Below are 6,239 nucleotides of genomic sequence, written 5' to 3' on the forward strand. Positions count from 1 at the left end.
CCAGTGCGCCCGGGGCACCTAAATTTCCACTCTCAACCCCCAGCTTCTCTGTTGACCCCCTGAACTAACATTTGACAGCATTGTCTACATCTTTGTTCAAAACAACCAAAAACTTGGCTGAAGTTAAACTGGATGCTGGAAAGGCTAGGGTGGGGTCTTGAACTGTGAAGTCGAAAAGGATTCTTTTCCAAAAGAGTCGGGAACTCTTTTGGAGTTTATATGCTCCAATTAAGAGCCTGCATTTTGAAAACTGTCTAGCCCGAGTTACCTTGGGCAACTTAATCTCTCAAAGCTTGTTTCCTTCTCTATAAATTTGGATAACAGCATTTGCCGGCCTGTCAAGAGGAGATAGAATTAGGATGCAGTAGTAATTAATGCTGGGTACACTTGACTTGGTGAGCATAATAAATGTTCATTGTTGCCGCTGTTGTCATTATTTCGCAAGATTCAGTGATCAGGTGCTTCCTGTCGCTAAATGATTGATCTTTTGGTAAATCATTCAGTCCACCTGGCCTCAATTTCCCCATCTGTAAAACAGGAAAGGTATTCAGTACTTATTTGGACAGATTAAGGAAGTAATTATGCTGAAGGAAAATACGGATATGGGTTAACTCCGTGCATTAAGAGTGAAAAGGAGAGACCAGAGGTGGTGGTGCATGCATTTCATCCCAGCACTCAGGAGGGAGAGGCAGGCCTGGTCTCAGGGCAGCCTGGGTTGTTACACAGAGAAAGCCCTGGGGTTGGGGGCAGGGAGTGGGAGGTATGGCTGGTAAAATGCTTGCTTAGCATGTCTAAGCCTGAAGGTTTGATCTGAAGTACAGCACAAAGCAGGGTTAGTGGCGCATGTCTGAGAGGTAGGGGCAAAGGGATCAGAAGTTCAAGGTCGTGATCAATTTGCAAGAGGCCAGCCTGGGCTACAAGAAAGCCTGTCTCAAAAAAAAAAAAAAAAAAAAAAAAAAAAAAAAAAAAAAAAAAGTGTGATTCACAGAGCTCTGAAGAGCCTGAAACAGTGCAGAGTTCCACAAAGGTAGCCAGGAAGGAGCTGCTGAGCCACCACACCAAAAATGGAGCTGACATTGCCAAGTGACTGCGACGTGATGGGCACTTTCCAGAACAAAAGTTATTAAATATGCAGCTCATCGAAGAGTGCTTCAAACCTCACATGTTCTCACACAGAGAGTAAACAAGATTTGCAGCTAGACCACAGAGACTGGAGGCAGGCTTGTCTGGCTGGGAAGTTTTCTGGTGTTTTCATTCCTGTGAGCCAGGTGAAGGAACAGCAAAGCAAAAGCTTGGCAGTAGAAAGGCACGGGAAGTTCTCTGGCAAAAAAGTGCGTGTCAGCCTTTGATGGTTTTACTTCTTAAAATGCCTCGCTGGCTGCAGAGTAAGGGGTGTGGCTGAGCAATTGAGCTCTCGAATATGTATGTGTTCCAGTCCAGAAGTACAACACACACACACACATACACACGCACATACACACACATACACACACATACACACATACATGCACACACATACACACACACATGCACACACATAAACATGCACATACACACACAAGCATATATATATAGATATATACATACATATATATATGCTTCTACACGCTTGACCTCAGGGTCAAATTCCTTAGCTCAGTACAAGGGACCCCACAGGAAAGGTTCTAACTCAACAGCATCACCACCTCTTGATGACCACATTGAAACATTAATCCACTATCTATGGAGATGCTTTGTCGCACTGAAGTTTCAGTGAGGTTGTGAGTCCCACCAGTAAGACTTTAGTGTCCATGAACTCCTGTGTTTGGAAGGCTTGCTACTCCAAGTTCCATCTGATGCTCCCATCTTCCGACTCCTGTGAAGTCAGGAGCCTTTGTTCTGTTCACCGCTTGCATATGCAGAACACCTATGAGCAGATGTGTGGGGCGGAGCCCGGCCAGCTGGTTTCACACCTTCCGGGCTCAGCACCTGCTCTTCCTTCTTGTAGGGGTGGCAGATTCACTTCTTCTTTTCCAGTTCACTCCTCCTTACAGCACTCTCAAGCTTCATCTTCATTTGGAAGCTGCCATTCCATCCCCAATGACTATGCTGATCCCTTAGGAAGCGCCCCTCCCCCGCCCCGCTAATCTAAAATGAAGACTTTCTTTCCTTCTTCCCCTTCCCCACTCCGTGGGCTGGAAGCCTGTTGGGCGCAAAACCAGTCATGCTGTAGGTAGCTTGTATGGCTGCTGCTGCCTATGGCAGACCTGGCGTACAGTAAACTTCAGCTAGACATGTGTTGAATAAATGAGAAGGGAGTGGCAGGAAACAATGCTGGTAAGGAAGCCTCGGATGACTTTGAAATGATCTCCGTGAAGCTAAATACTTACAGTAAAAACAACACAAAAACTGAGTTCTTTCGTTTTCTTCTTTTGGTTTTGTTTGAAAGGGACAGGCATGGTTAATGTTTAATGAAAGGAGGGCATATTGGGAAGGAAGGCTTAAGTAGGTAGGAAGCCTATATAATAGCTGATTGGAGAATGTCAGGTACTGTCACACACACACACACACATAAACACACATACACACACATACACACACACACACACACACACACACACACACACACTGCACTCAAGAAGCAGAGGCAAGGCTAGTTCTAGGCCAGGGCTACAGAGCAAAACGAAGACCAGCAAACAGCGGGTGGGATGGTGGTGGAGAGACGGCTCAATCATTAAGAGTAGTTGTTGCTCTTGCAGAGGACCTGGGTTGGGTTCCCATCCACCCACATAGCTGCTCACAACTTTCTGTGATGCTAGTTTCACGGAACTCAGCGTCCTCTTCTGGCATCCACAGGCTCTGCAGGCATATGGTATACACTTCATGCCTGCTGGCAAAACACTCAACCAACACACATAAAAATACAAATAAATAAATCTTAAAGATTCTATTCAGGAGAGCACCTGAGGTTTGGGGAGGCTGAACAAGGGCCATGGTGGGAGTGTATAACTGGGGAATGTACTCCGGGAGGGGAGTTGGACCCAGTCAGGAGCTCGGGAAATGGTCTTTAAGGGTAATGTGTAAGTTGATGTCTGAAGATAGCTTTAAGGGAAAGACTCAGCAGCCTTTATCAGTCCCTAAGAGAAGGAAGCCTCCTATGCAGAATTCAGTTCCAAAAACTGCAGGTATGCACACAGAGGGAGGGGGTTGTAGCATAGGTCATTGCCGAAAGCTGCCCTTCCAAGCCTGCTGGACCTTCTGGGGCTCTGAGGGTTGCTCAGCAGTTTAAAGCGACCATTTCCTTTCCTCTCTTGCTCCCATTGTAGCCTAATCAACAGCAGCAGCAGGTCTTCCCCCGGCTTATGTGACAAAAATGGAGACACCCCAGATTCTGTCCTGTGACGCCCTCTTTGCATTACCCTGTAGCTCCCGCCTTCTCTCCATACACTGGCCTTCCTGAGCCCTTCTGCTCACTGAGCCCACAATGGACCCTTGCAACCTGGCCTTCCCAATTCTGCCCCACTTGACCACACATATAACCAGCATGATTTACTGGTAAAAATAATTTTATCTGGCTACTGCCTTTGAAATATCTTCTGTGTCTTTCTGTTAGTGGAGTTAGGCAATTTCCATAAGTGCCCGATTCAATAACTTTCCAGACTCCACCTGTTTTGTGGTCTATGTAACATTTGCGCTTTAATGTTCTGTGATGAACTCATCAAGATGTGCCTGACTCCTCTGATGGACTGTGCACCTCTCAGGGCCAGTGCATGGTGTGCCTTCCCTCTGCCTCCCACCCTCCAGAGCCCCTGCCCGGTAAATCTTAGTCATCCTTTGAATCTCACTAGTTTATCGTTTTTTGGAGCATGTAGCCTTCTCTGAATACCCAGACTGGAAGCACAGTCCTTCTCACCGCCTCATTGCTCTTTGAACATCTTTTGTAACACTTACTAAGAGGCCTCTGATTTAGGGTTATTGGAGCACACTGGGGACAGATCGTCCTTCTGAGTAAGAGACATTTTAGGAGAAATATTAATGCCATGGAAAGTGGTGGTGGTGGTGGTGGTGGTGGTGGTGTGTGTGTGTGTGGAGGGTTACGACAAGATCACAGACCCCAACACTGTAGACAGGGGCCAAGTGAGGGGTTCCTTCTTATAGGTCTCAGGCACCATAATTGATGAGTGGCCACAGCACAGGCCTGCCTCTGACAGCCAGGGTTTGAGAGTCGGAGGTCTTGCTTTCTGAGGAAGGAAGAAAGGAAGGAATCTTGTTGGTGGGTAACTTACAGGACATGGGGGAAAGGGGAGGGGGCACACTTGCTTATGCTGTACCCATTACCTGGTGGGGAATGTGCCTTTTGATATCTTCGGAGTCTAGTAGCCTGGTTCTATCCTTGAAGAAGTAAGAATAAGGGTACCAGAGACAAAGAGATGGCTCAGTGGGCTGATGCTTGCTGCCATAGCAGGTGAAAACACTTGCAAGTTTTTCTGATTTCTGATATATGTGCACATATGTACCCACTAATTTTTTTTTAATTAGGGTACCTGCTATTCTTCTGGAATTCAGGCACCTTGGGAGTCTGCTAGAGGGTAAGAGATAGGCTTTGGGTAGGGGGGCTTGTCGTTTTCTTTACTACAGCTGTAGAAAGTGGCTAATATATGTGGGTGTGGCTTAGTCAGCTCCTAGCCCAAAGTCTGATGCTTTTCACAACTATAAAACCACCTGGATTTAGTACTTGCCCCATCAACTGGATTTTAAACCTCATTCCAACGTATCCTATGACCTAAGACGATGCTCATCACAAGACTCCTCTCAGCTCAGCATACAAGAGCCCTTGCACAAGTCTATCAGTGCATACTGAGAAAACAACTCTTAGCATTTGCCAGATTTTTAACAGGGTTTGAGACCTGGAAGAGGCTGTGAACCTTTCCCTAGATTCTGAAGGGACTGTCCACCCTTCAGAAAAGCACCCCCCACTAGAATTTAAGCTGTAAGAAGGGAAGTGTCTGTTATTCTGTTTTGCTCATGATGTATGCCAAGGACCTAGAATGGTACCCAACACATTCTAGCATAGGTGTAAAGTGAACAGCAGTCTCAGACAACTGCTTCAGGTACACAGGCAACATGTGCACAAGCTGTCTGTGGCTGAGTTACCTCAAAACACAATGCTTTATCTCACTTCTCAAGGTTGAGAGATAAGGTGACTTGGCTGGGTCCTGACCTTCAATATCTCTCACAGGCTTGCAAAGTGTGGATCAGGGATGCTGTCATCTGAAAGCCAACAGGGGCAGGATCTGCTTCTAAGCTCACACCTATGGTGGGACACTTACCATGTGAGTGTTGCTTACCCCAGGGGCCACTTCACAGGTTAGCTTTCTACATGGGAGCTGGCTTGATCAGAGTTAGCAAGGAAGGGAAGAAGAATGTGCAGTCTTTTATAACTATATCCTGTCACCTTAGCTATGATCCTTTTTATCAGAAGTATCTTTCATCTAGTGCACATTGCATATAGGGAGAGGATCCACGTAAGAGTATAAATACTGGGCAGAATCACTTGAGGTCCCCGGAATCTTAGAAGGATTCCGTGGGATTCACTCACAGTAGAAGGCATAGAGCAGAGCTTACTGGCTCAGGCCAGTGAGGAGGAAGCAGAAACCAGTGGTGAGAGCTTTGATGAACAGCTGAGCCTGTGCCCATCTTCCAACAGGCTGTTATCAACGTAGTGCAGATTTTCTGATCTTCTAACTTCTTAAAAGTAGCCAAAGCCTAGATTTTTGTGAAGTATTTCTTGATTTTTAAAACTAGTATAATCAAGCAAAACAAGATCTGGGTTTACACTTCCTTTCAATGACAGAAAGGACCTAACTCAGTCTTATTTCTCAGACCTTTTGAAGAGGTCTACATCTCTCCAACCCTCCACTCCATCCCAGTGGTTCATTGGCAGCAAGACCCTAGCCAACTCATTCTGTACACGTCCCACAGAAGACAGTGTGAAAATGCAAAGTTGCTGCAATATAATTTCCTTAGAGGGGGCTGGGATAAAAAAAAAAAAAGTCCTTAGGGAATTCCCCTTAAGCCAAAGAGCAGCATCGAAAGCAGCCTTGGGGGCTGGTGAGATGGCTCAGTGGGTAAGAGCACCCGACTGCTCTTCCGAAGGTCCAGAGTTCAATTCCCAGCAACCACATGGTGGCTCACAACCATCTGTAAGGAGATCTGGCGCCCTCTTCTGGAGTGTCTGAAGACAGCTACAGTGTACTTAC

This window comes from Mus caroli, unplaced genomic scaffold, assembly GCF_978045245.1.
Source record: "Mus caroli unplaced genomic scaffold, Mus_caroli_1 scaffold_2, whole genome shotgun sequence".
Taxonomy (NCBI): domain Eukaryota; kingdom Metazoa; phylum Chordata; class Mammalia; order Rodentia; family Muridae; genus Mus; species Mus caroli.